At 49.4% G+C, this 18,731-nt stretch overlaps 2 long non-coding RNA genes across 6 annotated transcripts; one reads left to right on the plus strand and one right to left on the minus strand.

Moving 5' to 3' along the window:
* Nucleotides 1–5,733: 5,733 nt before the first annotated feature.
* On the plus strand, nt 5,734–18,213 carry LOC109494516. Its single transcript, XR_006590041.1, has 6 exons — nt 5,734–7,673; nt 8,232–8,807; nt 9,869–10,010; nt 10,735–10,878; nt 14,888–14,981; nt 18,032–18,213. It is a non-coding gene; the product is annotated as an uncharacterized LOC109494516 (long non-coding RNA).
* Nucleotides 14,645–18,598, minus strand: LOC109494515. Of its 5 annotated transcripts, XR_006590040.1 has the most exons (4): nt 18,492–18,597; nt 17,116–17,221; nt 16,705–17,025; nt 15,927–16,608 (listed from the first exon to the last, which is right to left on the minus strand). It is a non-coding gene; the product is annotated as an uncharacterized LOC109494515 (long non-coding RNA). The 5 variants fall into 5 exon arrangements; XR_006590037.1 differs by lacking the exon at nt 18,492–18,597 and adding an exon at nt 14,645–15,134 and having other exon boundaries at nt 16,355–16,608; nt 16,705–17,506; XR_002738187.2 differs by lacking the exon at nt 17,116–17,221 and having other exon boundaries at nt 18,492–18,598.
* Between the last annotated feature and the right edge of the window lie 133 nt (nt 18,599–18,731).

Genomic DNA, 18,731 nt, shown 5'->3' on the forward strand with positions numbered 1-18,731 from the left:
TGGTCGGTTAAGCGTCCGACTTTGGCTCAGGTCATGATCTCACGGTCCGTGGGTTCGAGCCCCGCGTCGGGCTCTGGGCTGATGGCTCAGAGCCTGGAGCCTGCTTCTGATTCTGTGTCTCCCTCTCTCTCTGTCCCTCTCCCGTTCATGCTCTGTCTCTCTCTGTCTCAAAAATAAATTAAAAAACGTTAAAAAAAATAAAAATAAATAAATTATTATTAATAGAGAAAAGATTGTCAGCTGTGCATTCTTTTTTTTCTTTTTTTCTTCTTAAAATTTTTAGTTAACTTACGTGCAATGTTGGTTTCAGGAGTAGAATTCAGTGATTCGTCACTTGCATGCAACACCCAGTGCTCCTCAGAACAAGTGCCCTCCTGAGGTGCCTGGGGAGTGCTCAGCCCGGTAAGCATGTGACTTCGGCTCAGGTCATGATCTTGCGGTTCGTGGGTTCGAGCCCCAGGTAGGGCTCTGTGCTGACAGCTCAGACCCTGGAGCCTGCTTCAGCTTCTGTGTCTCCCTCTCTCTTTGCTCCTCTCCCGCTCGTGCTCTGTCTCTCTCAAAAACAAGTAAACATTGGGGCGCCTGGGTGGCGCAGTCGGTTAAGCGTCTGACTTCAGCCAGGTCACGATCTCGCGGTCCGTGAGTTCGAGCCCCGTGTCAGGCTCTGGGCTGATGGCTCGGAGCCTGGAGCCTGTTTCCAATTCTGTGTCTCCCTCTCTCTCTGCCCCTCCCCGTTCATGCTCTGTTTCTCTCTGTCCCAAAAATAAATAAACGTTGAAAAAAAAATTAAAAAAAAAAAAGTAAACATTAAAAAAATTTTTTTAATTTAAAAAAAAGAACAAATGCCCTCCTTAAGGCCCATCCCCCATTAAGCCCATTCCCCTCACCCACCTCCCCTCCAGCAACTCTCAGTTTGTTCTCTGTGTTTAAGAGTCTCTTATGGTTTGTTTCCCTTTCTTCTCTTCCCCCCTCCCTTCCCATATGTTCATCTGTTTTGTTTCTTAAATCAACGTGAGTGAAATCATGATGGTGTTTGTCTTTCTCTGATTGACTTACTTCACTTGGCATAATACATTCTAGCTCCAGACGTCGACGTCGACGTCATTGCAGATGGCAAGATTTCATTCTTTTTCATGGCTGAGCAGTATGTCAGCTGTGCATTCTTATTGGTAATGCCACGTGCATTCCAGCATTGCTTTTGGATTTGGCCAAAACACGTATGATCTGAGGGATTTCAGGTGCTTCAGGTATGTGACTGCAGACACTAGTCTCAAATCTGCAATGCCCTCAGAGTGGCATCGTTGACTGCAGTGTTTCATTAGGAAGCGATGGAAACCGTTTCCCACGTTTGATTCATTCATGCTCGTTAATTGGCTCACAGACATTGTTTCCACTGTCCTTTAAAAAGCTCACTCTTGGGGCACCTGGGTGGCTCAGTTGGTTAAGCGGCCGACTTCAGCTCAGGTCATGATCTCACAGTTTGTGAGTTCAAGCCCCGCATTGGGCTCTGTGCTGACAGCTCGGAGCCTGGAGCCTGCTTCTGATTCTGTGTCTCCTCTCTCTCTGCCCCTCCCCTGCTCGCTCTCTATCTCTCTCAAAAGCAAATAAACATTGGGGCACCTGGGTGGTTCAGTCGGTTGAGCGTCCGACTTTGGCTCAGGTCATGATCTCACGGTCTGTGGGTTCGAGCCCCGCATCGGGCTCTGTGCTGACAACTCAGAGCCTGGAGCCTGCTTCCCGTTCTGTGTCTCCCTCTCTCTGTGACCCTCCCCCATTCATACTCTGCCTCTCTCTGTCTCAAAAATAAATAATCATTAAAAACATTTTTTTTAAGCTCACTCTTTCTGTGGTTTGTGTGTGACCCAAGTAAACACAGTCCACATACTCTGCACAGTCTTCATGATTTTTGTGAGTCTGTCTGATGTAAGTGATGTCTATCTTGAAAGCCAATTACAAGCAAAACAATATAGGCAACCTTTAGTCTTGGAACAAGCTAGTCAACATCATGTAGCAGTTTTCCTGCTAAAAAATAGATTTTTCGGGGTGCCTGGATAGCTCAGTTGGCTTCAGCTCAGGTGGTGATCTTGTGGTTCGTGAGTTCGAGCCCCGTGTTGGGCTCTGTGCTGACAGCTTGGAGCCTGGAGCCTGCTTCCCGTTCTGTGTCTCCCTCTCTCTGTGACCCTCCCCGACTTGTGTGTTCTCTCTCTGTCTCTCAAAAATAAATGTTTAAAAATATATTTTTTAATTTTTTTAATGTTTTTATTTATTTTTGAGAGAGAAAGAGAGAGCAGAAGAGAGAGAGGGAGACACAGAATCCCAAGCAGGCCCCAGGCTCTGAGCTGTCAGCACAGAGCCCTATGTGGGGCCTGAACTCAGGAACAGTGAGATCATGACCCGAGCCTCAATCGGATGCTCAACCAACTGAGCCACCCAGGCACCCCCTCAAAAATATTTTTTAATAAAAATTTAATTAAAAAGGTTTTTTTTGTTTTTGTTTTTTAATTTTTTTTTTCAACGTTTATTTATTTTTGGGACAGAGAGAGACAGAGCATGAACGGGGGAGGCGCAGAGAGAGAGGGAGACACAGAATCGGAAACAGGCTCCAGGCTCTGAGCCATCAGCCCAGAGCCTGACACGGGGCTCGAACTCACGGACCGCGAGATCGTGACCTGGCTGAAGTCGGACGCTTAACCGACTGCGCCACCCAGGCGCCCCAAAAGAAGTTTTTTTAATTGAAGGGGCATTAATTTCAGTTCATTTGGTTAAGTGTCCAACATCAGTTCAGGTCATGATCTCACAGCTCTTGAGTTCAAGCCCCGCATCGGGCTCTGGGCTGACAGCTCAGAGCCTGGGACCTGCTTCCGATTCTGCAGCTCCCTCTCTCTCTCTGCCCCTCCTCCGCTCATATTCTGTCTCTCTCTCCTAAAAATAAATAAATGTTAAAATTGAAAAAAAAAAAGATCTTTCGGGGGTGCCTGGCTGGCTCAGTCAGTGGAGCATGTGACTCTTGATCTCGGGGTTGTAAGTTCAAGGCCCATGTTGGGTATAGAGATTACTTAAAATCTTTTTTAAAAATACAGGGCAACTAATTAAAAAAAGTTCTTTCAAAAGTTTTGAGAAGCATCTTTGCCCATTGTACATTTACTGGATCTCTGTAAATGGAATCATGATTTGAAACAAATGGATTTTTCATTAAACAGGCTTGGGGGGAATGATAGCGTATCGTAACAGGTGTAATGCAGCATCATGGTACTCCATGAAGTCAAGAGACTTCAAAGTCAGCGGTCTAGGCCCACCCTCGGCGCCCTGCTGGCTGGGTGTGTCATAGTTTCCGTGCAGTCGGTCACCACCACGTTCCTTCTGCTTTTTTGCTTCCTGTTGAGGGGTGTCCTGCTCTCACAGTATTCTTCATTTCACTGTTGTCGCTTCCATTATCCATATTTTCTTAGTTATCAAGATTCTTTGCCTTCATGATATTGACCACCAGTGTTTGGTTGACACTGTGATAACTTTTGAGTTTTTGAAGTTTCTACCAGACTTTTTGCTTCAGTTTTTCCTTTCAGTAACATATTTCCTTCTGGTTGTGTTTGATTTTTCTATGATCAGTAATTCTAAAGTACGCAACGTTAATCTGAACTTATGGCAAACACAACGCAGCTCAAATGCATTTTTAAGTAAGTGCCACACCCAGTGCAAAGCCAAATATGGGGCTTGAACTCACAACCCTGAGATCAAGACCTGAGCTGAGATCAAGAGTCAGACTTTTAATTGACTGAGCCATCCAGGTGCCCCCTCAGATGCATTTTTAAATTGCCCCAGGGGCGCCTGGGTGGCTCACTAGGTTGAATGTAAGATTCTAGATTTCAGCTCAGGTCATGATCCCAGGGTCATGAGACTGAGCCCTGCATGGTGCTCTGCACCTGCTTGGGATTCTCTCTCTCCCTCTCTCTGCCCCTCCCCACCCCAAGTAAATAAATAAACTTTAAAAAAGGTACTACAAAGTAAAATTTCCTCCATGCAGTGCTGAGCTCCGTGACGGTGTGATGGAATGCCCACGGGCCACATTCAGGGACTAGCGTGCCTGTGTGGTGTTCTGTCACCGGCCACGTATTTCTTCAGGCCCTTTTGCTGCGTTGTTACCAGTTCAAGTGTCATTTCTTCTGAAACTTCCAGACTTTGTCTGGACGAGATGCTTCAGATTTGCTAAGACTTGACCTGCAGTGTCTGGCTACAAAGACTTTGGGTTGGCCCCGGTGCGCTCGCTGCTGCGGCTGCGGGGGTGTCCCCCGAGCGCAGGCCTCCCGAGAAACTAAGAGGGGAAGATACTTGCTGGGACAGTGTGGGCTACCTGTGCAGGGTGTGTCCCTGCACGAGAGTGCTCCTGTCCCACCTGCTTTCCCGGGATGGGTCCTGCGCTCAGTTGGGACATCCCTCACTCCACAGGCACCTGGAGCGGGGGGCTGGAGGACCGGACCCCCTTGGGGCGACCTCTGGCCAGGTGAGCACCCAGGAGGCTGGCCGGAGCACGGCTAGGTGGAGCGTGCCGTGGACCCCAAGCGGCATCCCCCACGGTCTCCGCTCCGGGCCCCCGGGCGGGGCTGTGTTCACCTTTCTTCCACCCTGCTTCCTGGGGGTGGCCCTGGAGTGGGCATCCCAGCTGAGCCCAGGACCTGCCCGCGTGCCAGGCTTTTCGCTCCCCACCATCTTGAGTGAGAGTCTCGACGGTCAACCCACGGTGGCTGGGGGTTTAATGAGACAGTGTGTACGAAGTGCCCGGGGCAGCCGCTGGCACTGTCCGAGGCAGAAGCGGACGGCCACCGTGGCCTAGCGTTGCTCACAGCTGCAGTAGCAGCCAGAGCCTTAGACTGGACCTGGCAATCTCTGCTCTGGGAGACCCGCTCCCCCCCGCTGTGGGAGGCAGGGACCCGGACCCATTCACGCTTCCAACTTTCCCCTCTCCACTAAGGCCCCCTCGGCACATACACACGCACATCTCTCTGGTCCTGAAAACACCACCAGTGACCCTTGGTCTGCTCATGGCCAGTCGGCCCAGGACGAGATGCCCAGCGTCCTTAGACATGGGGGAAATGCAGCACACACACAAAAAGACTGCCCTCGCCACGCATTGGGAAGGTGGGGGCAACAGGAACCCTCATATGTGGCTGGTGGGAACCTAGAAGGTTGTGGCCACTTTGGAAAACAGTTTAGTGGTTCCTTCACATTTCCCCAAGGAGTTTTGGTTCTTTCCTTGGAGTGTGGTGTTTGCTGCTACTACATGGTGTAGATGGTGTCCCTGTGCCTGCGCTGTCTCAGGGTTCAGGGACTGACCCGGGGGATGTCTCTGTGCCTGCGCTGTCTCGGGGTGCAGGGCTAGGAAACACAAGTGTACGTGAACCTGGGGGTTTGGGCTCATCTCTAATTGTTTCTGTGTTTAACAGGGCGCCTGGGTGGCTCAGTCACCTAAGCATTCAATTCATGATCTCTGCTCAGGTCTTGATGTCAGGGTCGTGAGTTTAAGCCCTGAGTCGGGCTCCACGCTGAGCATGAAGCCTACTTTATTTTATTTTATTTAAAAAAAAATTTTTTTAATGTTTGTTTATTTTTGAGACAGAGAGAGACAGAGCATGAACAGGGGAGGGGCAGAGAGAGAGGAAGACACAGAATCTGAAGCAGGCTCCAGGCTCTGAGCTGTCAGCACAGAGCCCGACGCTGGGCTCGAACTCACAGACTGTGAGATCATGACCTGAGCCAAAGTCGGACGCTTAACCGACTGAGCCACCCAGGCGCCCCAATGAAGCCTACTTTAAAAGAAGTCATTTTTCATGCTTGTCTTTTTGTCCACATGAAGGTTGGAATGAAACCCGCCTCTGGTCCAGAGTCAGCAGCTTCTTCTAGCCTCTCCTCGCCTGTCTGTAACTCACTCTCCAGTACCCGAAATTGTGGCATTTGTCTCTTCGTTACCCATTCACTAGAGCCAGAATCTCTGTTTTCTTGTATTTTGTTTCCTAAATGAAGCAGTGTCTCCTATGGGTGTAGCTTTCCACAGATATTGTTGAATTGAAATGAACTTCAAAGAGAAAGCTTTTGGATTATTTCTGTTAGCTAGATACTTAGACAGGCCGTCGGGTCCAGGCCGCATGCCCCAGGACAGCTTTGATGTTTACCATCAGGAGGCCTCAAAGCACGGCCTTGCTCTCATGCACCTGTTCTCGCCCACGTCCCACCCCCAGATCAAGGGCCTCCAGGATGAGGCAGGGTTTCATCCCGACCCTCCTGAGCTCAGGAAGGCTTCTGCATGGGCCAACGAGCCTCAACCAACTGGAGTTACTGTTTACTCATTATGTCACTTTCTCAAACTTACTCTGCATCAGGCAAGTGCTGAGGACAGTCAGGAAATCCACCTGGGCTGAGTCCCACAGGAGAACGCATGTGCACAGCACGCCTGGGTGGCTCAGGTAGTGATCTCCCTGTCTTGGGACCAAGCCCTGCTTGGGCGCTGTGCTGGGCATGGAGCCTGCTTGGGATTCTCCCTCTCTCTCTCTTGCTCTCTCTCTCTGTCCCTCCCCCACTCTGTCAGAATAAATAACCTTTTAAGGTCTCCTAAAAAAGGAGAATGCATGTGCACACTGATTGTCCCTCTGTGAGCTGGGAATGAGGCGGCTCCAATGAAGGAACAGTTGTCACTGTGTGGCAGGTGTCAGGGTGGCTGATGGGAGCAGGCTCCTGCATGGGGGTGGCTGGGCATGCGTGTGGGGAGGATCTCGGGGAAGGGGCTGGCTGTGGGTGAGGGAACTTGGGCTGCTGCTCCAGATGAGGTGTGCTGATGCCTTGCATCTAGGCCTCCTGCCCCCGTTGGCCTGACAAAGGCAGCCCATGTCCCCTCTGCTCTCAGCGGGCCCTTGGCATCCGGCACAGGGCCCAGCCTGCTGAGTGACGTGCGAATGAACAAGTGCCTGGGTGCGGTAGCGCAGGAGGCAAAGCCAGCCCGGAGGCCCCTCCTCTCAGTGGATGGGAGGACCAGCAACGTCCAGGATGCCGAGAGGCCACGGGGAGCTCCGGGATGGCTGAGTTGATGCAGCAGAGGCCCCTCTGTTCAGAACCTGCCTTCCGCTGTTGAGTTCATGTCTGTCCTACAGTCTACGTTTTGCATGTTTTCCATGGGTACCTTTGGGGACACCAACGTTGTCACGGAGATTCAGAAAGGTCGCCTGGAGGAGGAGACATAGCTGGACCCTGATGCTAAGGGCAGCTGGTCTGCGTGTGGCCAGCCATGGGACACCGGTCACTAGGAGGGCCACATGGCTCATGGTTTCATGCCCACCCTCACCCAGGCCATCTTCTCTTTCCTTCTTGAACTCAGATGAACATGGTTGAGAACATCGGAAGCTGGTGTAGGGCCTGGCCACCCCTGGTCACCTTCTGAGGGCTTCCTGTCTGGGAGCATTGCCTTCACCCAGCAGCTAAATACACGTAGCTACCTATGTGATGGCTTCTATGACATGCATGCAGCGCGCACATCCGGACACACCCACTGACCCCCTTCCTGCCCCTGGAGTACCTGGGGTCAGAACACGTGTCTCCCCATCTCCAGAGCTCCTGAGGGATGTCTGCTGAAAAGAGGTTTTGATGAAGGAGGTCTTAGAAACACACGCTTTCGGGTCCAGTTAATATCAGTAAATTTAATGATTTTCTTGGTATTTTCGTTTAGAAACTGGTATTTTAAGATTTATCTCTGCCGCTCTCATTTGTTTAGAATGAAATTCAATTAAGAAGGTATATTATTCATCTATAAAACTCACCCTTTCCTAAAATCAGATGGGATTTAAAACATTTTACCAAATTTTACCTTTTTTAATGTTTATTTTTGAGAGAGAGACAGAGAGAAAGAACGAGGGAGGGGAGGGGCAGAGGGAGAGGGAGAGAAAGAATCCCAAGTGGGCTCCACACTGTCAGCACTGAGCCTGACTTGGGGCTCAAACCCACGAACTATGGGATCATGACCTGAGCCAAAATCAAGAGTCTGATGCTTAACTGACCGAGCCACCCAGGCGTCCCACGAATTTTTACCTCTTAAGCGATCCAATAATGTTTTCCAAACTTAATTAATTTTAAATTGAGATTACAAAGGAAGACATACTATTTTTGTAATGGAAAAGGACCGAACCCTGGGGAACGGGAGCAGCTCCTGTCGGCGGTTGGTGGATGTTGTTCGGACTTTTCTTGGTTACCAGGTGCTGAGCCAGCCTGTCCTCACCACACGCACCGCACGTGGCACCCACCTCTCCTGTCGCTACACCTCAGCAGATGCGCCCTCTGCTTCCTTCTCAGTGGACACTCAACTGGCCACTGCTGGTGTACATTGAAGTCGGGTAAACTTTCTGTCTTCACGCAGGGCAGGAATAGAGGCCTGTGCGCTGCTCTGCCAGTTCCAGAACTGCAGTTACGGGGTCAGAGGGCACGTACACCCGAAACTCTGCTAGGTTCTAAGTGTCTTTTGGTAGAAACTCAAAGCACTTTCAGCGAAATGCTTCGGAGGAAGCCCAGAAGGCACGTGTGAGAGAGCCGGCGCGGGCCCTCTCCCTGGGGCGGGGGGGGACTTGAGCCCAGGAGGCGGCTCTGCCTCCCCGCGGCCCCTCTAGCGCCTGGATGCACAGGATTTGTTTCTTCACTTCCTTGCTGACGGCACTTGGGTTGTTTCTGCTTTTGATTTTTATGAACAAAGCTGCTGTGGACATTGTCGTACAAGCCACTTCGCAGGCATAGGCCTTCTTGGGTGAGCTCCGAAGGTGGACCGGCTGGACCACGTGGTAAGGGCGTGTGGGTGCGTGTGTGTGTGTGTGTGTGTGTGTGTGTAACTTCATACAAGAAACTGCCACTCTGTTTCCCAAAGTGGTGGCCCCACTCTGTACCCCCCCCAGTGTGTGACTTCTACCTGCTTCACGCGTCATCTGCACTTGGGAAGGTGGGTCGGGACTAACGGTAGCCATTCTGTGGTTTCGGGTTGCACTTCCCTGGTGACTAATGACGCTGCACGCTGTTCGCGTGCTTGCTGCCGCGTGTGTATCTTCTCTGTGAGGCAGTGCTCCAGTCTCTTGCCTATTTTTAGAAATTTAGGGTTTTTTTAGATTATGGAGGTTCAGGAGCTCTTTTAAATTCTCTTCAGGGGCGCCTGGGTGGGGGCTCAGGAGGTTGAGTGTCCAACTTCGGCTCAGGTCACGATCTGATAGTTTGTGGGTTCGAGCCCCGTGTCCGGCTGTGTGCCGACAGCTCGGAGCCTGGAGCCTGCTTCCGATTCTGTGTCTCTCTGTCTCTGCCCCTCCCCGACTCGTGCTGTCTCTCTCTCTCTCTCTCAAAAATAAACATAAAAAAAAATCATCTTGTTGTGGGAGAGGGGTGGGTTAAATGGGTAAGGGGCATTAAGGAATCTACTCCTGAAATCATTGTTTCACTATATGCTAACTACTTTGGATGTACGTTTTAAAAAATGAAAAATAAAATTAAAAAACATCATCTTGTCAACTTTTATAAGAAAAACCAGATGAGGTTTTGATTGGGATGATACTCTATAGATCAAACAGGGCACAAGTTCAGCAAATCAATATTCAAGAATCTGTTGCTTTTCTTTAGTGATCTATATACCAATATAGTTACTTACACCAACTGGGGTGAGCTCTATGCTGATAGGTACTTCTGTGTATCTACCATGACATGGACAAAATGGTACTGGTAATTATACTCACAGGCAACAGGGGACCCCTGAAACCATCAGAAAGGTTTTGATGTCAGGTGGTTGTGATTGTTTACAACTGTCTGAAACTTCATAATCCTATCAATTTGGATTTATCAAGTAGACCTCAATTCCTTTCAGGGATGTGACAAATATACAAAATGCCTACCCCTCGCCTGGTGCTATGGAGATGTTGGCAGAGGGACACCCCGACAGCCTACTCCTGCCCCAGAGCCCAGGACGTTTAATCAACCAGAACAGCTCATTCGTCTCAGAAGGCTGGGTAGCAGATGGTTTATGTATGGTTTTTTTTACACTGTATGTAGTATTTGTGTTTCTATAAAGAAGAAAACCAGAAATTGTGAAATTTATTATTTACTTCATATAGTACTTACATCCATAATACTTTTTATTTTTTAATTTTTTTTAATGTTTATTCATTTTAGAGAGAGAGGGAGAGAGAGAGAATGAGTGGGGGGAGGGGCAGAGAGGGGGAGACACAGAATCCGAAGCAGGCTCCAGGCCCTGAGCTGTCAGCACGAGCCCGACACGGGGCTCGAACCCACAAACTGTGAGATCATGACCTGAGCTGAAGTCGGACGCTCAACTGACTGAGCCACCCAGGCACCCCATACTTTTTAAATTTACAGTATTATCAGCAGGGCCGTATTTTCTTTCTTTTTTTTTTTTTTTAAATTTTTTTTTTCAACGTTTATTTATTTTTGGGACAGAGAGAGACAGAGCACGAACGGGGGAAGGGCAGAGAGAGAGGGAGACACAGAATCGGAAACAGGCTCCAGGCTCTGAGCCATCAGCCCAGAGCCCGACGCGGGGCTCGAACTCACGGACCGCGAGATCGTGACCTGGCTGAAGTCGGACGCTTAACCGACTGCGCCACCCAGGCGCCCCAGCAGGGCCGTATTTTCATGAGTATAGCTTATATTTTCTTTGAAAGCTTGGCCAAAATAAGAACATTTAGAGTATTTGTCTCCTCTGTGTACCCACAGCCACGATGAGTTGAACGCAATATGAGCGCTGGGCAGCCGAGTCAACACAGTTACAGGATTTCGTGAGACGGACACATACTGACAATCTACTACTGGCACTGAATCACTCAGAGACCTTAACTGGAGGCCCCAGCAGCTGGGAAGGTAAGACCTAACAGCACAGAAACTAAGTAACAATGAAAGGAAGGCAGCAAGAAACATCATCAGGCTAGAAGTTATTAAATGTCAAATAAGTGTTACACACACACAGGTTAGTCCTGGGGCGCCGGGCCTGTGCGCACAGAATGGCCACAATGAGGAAACGCAGCGGACCCTTGGACAACATAGGTTTGAAACGCGTAGGTCCCCTTACAGGTGGATTTTTTTTCCGAAAACAACACTACCATCAATGTTTTTCTTAGGATTTGACTAACATTTGTTTTTATTCTAGCTTCCTTTTCTTTGGTAAGAATGCAGTATATAAAACGTAGAACAAGGAACATATTGTTAATCAACCATTTATGTTATTGGTAAGGCTTCTCGTCAACAGCAGGCTATTAGTAAAGTTTTGGGGGTGTCAAGGGAGTCGGTGCCCCGACCCTGCCCCTCGAGCTGTTCAAGTGCCAACTGTACTGTGTCAAGAGGGAATTGGATCGACGGGGAGGAGGGTACCTGGCTGCAAGCGGGAGAGCCGTACGAACAAGGGCTGATGCGGGAATAGGCGGGGAAGGGGGCTGTCTGGAGGGGAGGATGGCACAGGCAAGCCGTAGGCAGAGCCCAACAGCTGGGGTGGGCACAGGTCACCCACACCACCCGGGAGCAGTGCGAGGAAACGGAAATCTGGGCCGGAGCTGGACAGGGAGAACGTCTGTTTGAAGGAAACACAGGTTGCTGGCTCTGGCTTTCGCCTGGTGCCTAATGCCGAGCCTCTGAAGGTGTTTCAGTTTAGGGGAAAATGCTGATACACGGGGTGACATTCTTAGGACCACAGGACTTGCAATCGCATTGCATTATCTTGTTAAATGAAACCAGCGGCAGTGGCGGATTTTCTTCTGATTTATGTTTCTTAGAGACTATAACAATTCACAGTTACAACATTAAGAATTAGCACCCTTTTTACTGAGTGGCATATAGAGGAAGCCTCAGTTTTGCTTACCGTGTAGGGCAGTATAGGCTGGCCTCGAGTGGGCAGGTCACTGTGCCCTCGCTGCCCGGGTGTGATACAGGCCATTGGAGCGTCTGTTCAGTAGAGCTCTATCACAGGGCAGCCTGAGTCAATACCCACAGAGTCCTTAAAGCAGTACCTGGCGCACAGAAAACGCCGCACAAGTGGTTTGTCAACTAGCACAGGGTTCTGACAACACTTTCTCCAGCCAGGCCTGCCTGACATAAACACTGGAAGGTCCAGGCCTCGTTGTTCTTTCTTTGCCTTCTAGACTTTTCTGCCTGCTCGTTCTGGTAATTGCATAGCCAAATGTTAACATCTTGAACTATATTTGTAGCTTCTTTTCTATCTCATTTCAGACCTGTCGATTTTTGCTTTGAACGTTTGGGTGTTAGGTTTGTTAAAGATTTCATCCTTTAAAAAAAAAGTTTAATGTTTATTTTTGAGAGAGAGAGAGACAGAGCGTGAGGGGGGGAGGGGCAGAAAACGAGGGAGACACAGGATCCAAAGCAGGCTCCAGGCTCCGAGCGATCAGCACAGAGCCTGATGCGGGGCTCGAACTCACGAACTGTGAGGTAATGACCAGAGCCAGAGTTGGATACTTAACTGACTGAGCCACCCAGGCTCCCCAAGGATTTTGTCTTTTTAAGCAATCTCTACACCCAACGTGGGGCCTGAACCCACAACCCAGAGATCAAGAGTCACACGCTCCACTGAGCCAGCCATGAGTCCTGGAGACTGTTATGATATGCACTTAGGATTCTTGCATTTCATTGCTGAGTTGACCCTGTCAACCCACAGTTGACCCCGTGGACCAGCCTCCTGTGACAGCCCTTACCTGAGGCAGCCTGGTCTGATGCCAGGTGTTTGCGTGACACGGCTTTATCCATCCTCGAACCTTCAGCTTGTCTTCGTCTTTAGATTGCAAGAGTGTTTTGTAAACTCATCGGTCAGGTGGTTTTTCTCTTTTCCTTTCTACTCAGTCTAAAGTTTCCGGCTTCTAATTGTACTGTTCCACACATTTACATTTAATATAGTAACTGACACAGTTGGGTTTAAAGCCACAACCTTGTTCTGTATTTGTTCCATCTGAGCTTTTTGTCTTCTTCCTGGCCTATTGGACTATTCACGTATTTTTAAAATTCCATCTTATCTCCTTATATTTTTTGACCTATAGGTATTATATAACATATATAATATATAGATTTATACTTCTATTAGTGGTTGAGCTATAAATTACAGTAAGTACCCTTCACTTACCACGGCTCACTTTGGAATCATACACCATTTGATTAACCAGGTAAGAACCTCAAAACAGTGAAAGAACACCGACTTCCCTCATCTTTTCTTCTCTTGTGATCGTATTTTTTATTTCTGTGGGTTGCATTATCTGGTCTGGTAGCCACTAGCCACGTGTGGCTATTTAAACATACAATTACATTAATTATAACCAAATGCAGCCTTAAAGTTCAGCTCCTCAGTTCCACTAGCCACACTGGAAGGGCCCACGAGCTCCCCCCGGGGCGGCGGCTCCTGTGCTGGGCAGGCACCGTGACTGAACGCATCAGAAACTGTATCGCGCAGCATTGCTCTAAAGCCCGGAACGTGTGACTTTAAAATTTGCTTCAAGCATTTGTTCCATAATTTTTTAAAGAAGTTATTTTAAATGTTTTTGCAGTCACCCACTCCATCGTCTGCCCGGGTCTTCGTGCCCTCGTGCAGGTCTGGGATGCCACTGCCGCCACCTTCCTGTGGCCTGAAAAACGTCATTACTTTCCTGAAGGCCTCTTCCGGTGACATTCTTCAGCTTTTGTTGATCTGAAAATACCTTTTTTTACGTGTGTTAAAATTAATTACGTCTTTACTTTTTGAAGGATATTTTGGTTACGTATTGAGTACTGGTCTGGAGGACCGCTTGACATTCAGCATTTCGCAGATGCCGTCTCTGTCTCCTGGCACCACTGCTTGTGATAAGTCACTCTCGTGAAGTCTCCCTGAATGTGATGTGTCTTTTCAATTTCGTCTCCTTTTAGAACTTTTTTTTAACGTCTATTTTTGAGAGAGAGAGACAGAGACAGAGCATAAGTGGGAAAGGGGCAGAGAGAGAGAGGGACACAGAATCCAAAGCAGGCTCTAGGCTCCGAGCTGTCAGCACAGAGCCCAACACGGGGCTTGAACTCACAAACCGTGAGATCATGACCTGAGCCGAGGTCAGACGTTTAACCGACTGAGCCATCCAGGCGCCTCTCCTGTTAGGACTTTTATTCTTATCTTTGGTTTTCAGAAGCTGGACTGTGATATGCCTCCACATGTTTTTCTTTGAATTTGTTCTCTTTAGGGTTTACCAAACCCTTTGGATCTGTGGTTGGTGTATTCTTATCAATTTGTAAAATTCTTTATGTTTATTTATTTATTTATTTATTTTTAATTTTTTTTTTTCAACGTTTATTTATTTTTGGGACAGAGAGAGACAGAGCATGAACAGGGGAGGGGCAGAGAGAGAGGGAGACACAGAATCGGAAACAGGCTCCAGGCTCTGAGCCATCAGCCCAGAGCCCGACGCGGGGCTCGAACTCACGGACCGCGAGATCGTGACCTGGCTGAAGTCGGACGCTTAACCGACTGCGCCACCCAGGCGCCCCTCTTTATGTTTATTTTGAGACAGAGCACAAGCGAAGGGAAGGAGCAGACAGAGAACCCCCAGCAGGCTCCACTCCCAGCGTGGAGCCTGACGCAGGGCTCGATCTCACAAACCATGAGGTCACATCCTGAGATGAGATCAAGAGTCGGACACTCAACCGACTGAGCTAACCAGGCGCCCCACTGTGTAAAATTCTTACACATTCTGTCTTCAAATATTTCTACTCCATTTTCTTTCTCCTTCCTTCTGGAAGTACAACTTTCGACTGTTGTACATCAGACCATTCGATCCTGTTCACACATCTCTAACATTGCTTTCTGTTATCTTTTTCTCATTTTGCTTTTTTTTTTTTTTTTCTGAGTTTTCAGGTGCTTTCTCCTGATGGAACTTTGAGTTGAAAAACCCTCTCTTCGGCTGTGCCCTGTCTATTGTTCAGAAAATTCAATGAGCTCTTCACTTCAGGTAATTTACTTTGTCCCTTACTCCTCGTGGGCTGCCCTGACTCCTGGGGCGTGGCCCTTCTGGTGTCTCAGCTGCTCCCTGGGTTGCACCAAGTTCCAGCACCTCCCAGTCCTGCAAGGCGTCTGCAGTCTCTGGTCAGCTCTCCCGTAGCACCTGCAACCACAAGAGGTTCCCAGAACGGTGTTAGGTTGCTGTCATAAAACTTCCTCTTGTTCTGTTCACTTATGTGTATGCATTTATGACGAGTGATAATATTGGTTCTGTACCCTGCCACTCCAGTAATTCTCGTCACCAGATGTATGAGCTAGGTTCAAGGAAAAGAGGCCCCACATACTATTAGGAGACAAACCTCCAATATACTCAATTTTTTAGTCTTAATCGAAACCTGTATATAGATGTTAATATTGCTTTTACCAACCATATGTTAATAATGGCTGCCATAGTAATTCAATCCAAGAGAAATATTTTAATATGAGGCTTACATCTGCAGGAATTGCAAATTAATGTGCACATATGTGTGTGTCTCTCTCCAGGGGTAAATCATAAGTTCATCAATAAATACTCAAGCATAAACATTGTTATTTAGGATAAAATTTGTGGGAGAATTTGAACGGAAATGAGTTTAGGAGTAAAGGATTTAATTAAACTCTGGTTACCCAAGAAGACTGTTTGTATGTTTATAAAAACATATGCTAGTGGGTTTCAAATCAAAATGGCATTCGGGATCCATTTCATACATTTAAGGAATGATGTCACGATCTATTTTAAAAGTCAATATTTATATCTGGGAAATTACATTCATTGCAATTATTTAGACATAATGGGGGCAGTGCCTGGGTGGCTCAGTTGGTTGAACATCCGACTCTTGATCTCAGCCCAGGTCATGATCCCAGGGTCCTGGGATTGAGCCTTGCACTGGCCTTTGCACTGAGCATAGAGCCTGTTTAAGATTGTCTCTGGGGAGCCTGGGTGGCTCAGTCTCTCTCTCTCCCCCTCCCCCACTTGCACGTGTGCACACCCACGTGCTCTCTCTCAAAATAAAAATGTAACGTTTTAAACATAATGTAAAATTTTGCCATTATCTTAAACGTGGGGGCTTGTAAGTTTTCACAAAATTAGTTTATTAGATACTGTGCAAAAGGTTTGAGGACCATGGGTCCAGCTATCTTTACCGTGGTCTGATTCACTGCAAGAGACACAAATGGGTCTCCCTGTTTTCAATTTTGTCCCACAGCAAAAAGGTCGCTCTTTTTAAGTTAAATTGGATCATATCACTCCTTGCTTGAACTGCCCTGGAGGTTCCCATTTCCCTTAGCGAGGAGCCCAGCAGCGCAGCAAGCCTTCCGAAATGCCTTCTCCTGCCTCTGACACACCCTTCCGCCTCCTCAGGGCTGTGCCCTTGCTCTCCACCCAGAGGTTGCTGTGGTCCCTGGTACAGATCCTGCAGGTCAGAGGTCCCCTCCTCCTCCGGCCTTCTGGCTCGTCTCTGGGCCCCTCTGCTTTACGGAACGTGCTGCTCTTTGGCTGTGCTGTGATGATTCACGTGGGGATGGCGGTTCCTCCGTAAGCCTCCGCTCTCTTTCTCCACCCGTGTCTGGCAGACCGTAGATGCTCAGTCCACTTCTGACTGGAAGAACAAATCTTTGTAAAAGCCGGGTCTGGGTGTCTGTCTTCCATTCCTCTGCCTTCAGCTCCTTGATGCAAAGAGCAGCGGGCCACCTACCTGGCGAGCTCTTCTGGTGCTGCTTTTCCCTCAGTCGCGAGGGGTCTCGCGTGCCGGCTTCCTCTTGGTTCTCCTTTCACACATGGCGACGGGCATGGCTGCCGGTTTGCTCACTGCTGTCCGCGAAACTCTGGCTGGTGCCTGTATACGGTGGACACTTACCAAGCATTTGTGATGGACGGAAGGCCCAGTGCAAGCCCTGTCTCTGATCTGGAGCCTTTTCCGACTGTCCCAGCACTTGGTGAGCTTTCTTCTAGAACCACGTGGTTCTTACCATTTCTACTTGTACAGGGCTTGGCATTGCCTATCTTTGCGTCTACACTGCAAGGGTATAATTGAAACGCGTCAGTGCAATGCTACAGGCTCATCCTCTTTATATCTGCAAATCTGGGTTCCCTGCATGATGGATACCTGGTGCTGATAACATGTGAGCAGCTTCCAGTTAGCCTTGTAGAAGTTAGCAGCACACACACACACTCCAAACACCACCAATAAGTTGATTACTACTGTGAAACTTCTGGAAGGCAAGTAGAGGGGTGATGCCCTGAAGTGTGTGCCCTAAGCACAAGGCAGGGGACAAAGCCCCAGGACACAAGAGCAGACAACGCAGTCCACAGTCACTGTCATCAGTGGTTTGGAAACACTTGTTACTTGTTATGCTTGATCATATGCCCTTTCTTTCAATCGACTATTATGCTTTTATTTTTAAAAAGATTTTATTCATTTTTAATGTTTTTTTAAATGTTTTATTTATTTTTGAGAGACAGAGCATGAGTTGGGGGATGGGCAGAGAGAGAGAGAAAGACCCAGAATCCCAAGCAGGCTCCATGCTGTCAGCACAGAGCCTGATGAGGGCTCAAACTCACAAGCCATGAGATCATGACCTGAACCAAAGTCGGACGCCCAACAAACTGTACCACCCAGGCGCCCCTTGTTTATTTAATTTTAAGTTTATTTATTTGAGAGAGAGAGAGAGAGAGAGAGAGAGAGAGAGAGAGAGAGAGAGAGAGAGAGAATATCCCAGGAAGCTCTGTGAGCACAGAGCTGGAGGAGGGGCTGTATCTCATGACCCTGGGATCATAACCTGAGCCAAAATCGAGAATGGGATGCTCAACTGACTTAGCCACCCAGGGGCCCCCAAAAAGATTTTATTTTTAAGCAATCTCTACACAGAACATGGGATTGGAATTTACAACCCGGAGGTCAAGCCAGTCAGGTACCCCTGTATTTTGTTTCTAAATGAGAAGCTCCCCCACTTACATTTCCACACTTGCCTGAAGACCACCACTACATAAATATTTAATGAAACTTCCTTTTCCCTGTCTAGCACATTCTGCCATACTCACAGCTCGAAAAGTTCATGCTAGACTGCGGACACAGATCACAAGACAAGTCAGAGTTCCGCTGGGATGAAGGGTGTCCCAGTGTCTCCTGCGGGCACTTCCAGCACCTTCTCAGGCACAGGTGTCCGACCTCCCGCGCTCCTGGTCACCCGGCCCCAGCCCCCTGTGCCCCCGCCCCTCCACCCCCCTGCGGCCCCCCCAGCCCCGACCCCGTGCGCCCCCGGCCCCCCCGCGCCGCGCGTCCCAGCACCCCAGAGCTGACTTAGCCAGCCGTCGGTGGTCTCCCGCGGACCTCCAGCCGTGGAGGCGGTTCCCAGCTCTGCCAGCCGGGATGCCAGCGCGGGCCGTGCGCGCCCCACCCACCCCGCGGCCCCAGCCCGAGCCGCAGCCCCTCGCGGCAGACGTCACGCGCTGCCCACCCCCGGCCGCCCAGCCCGCGCGGACCTCGACCCGGGCCCGAGCTGTCCCGCGACTCCGCGCCAGCCACGCTCTGCCCCGGGTTTTCCAGGCCGCTGGAGGCCGCGCCTGCGCCGGGCGCCGCGGCCGGACGTGCGGGGCGCTCGGCCGGCGTGCCTCGCAATTGGCTGGCCGCCGGTAGCCCCACTGCTGTGCGCCGCCCCCATAGGCCGGCGCGGCCGCCAGTCAGCGGCGCCCGCCGGCTCGCAGCGCGCCGCGCGTGTCCCG

Source organism: Felis catus, chromosome E1 (assembly GCF_018350175.1).
Source record: "Felis catus isolate Fca126 chromosome E1, F.catus_Fca126_mat1.0, whole genome shotgun sequence".
In the NCBI taxonomy this organism is placed as follows: Eukaryota; Metazoa; Chordata; class Mammalia; order Carnivora; family Felidae; genus Felis; species Felis catus.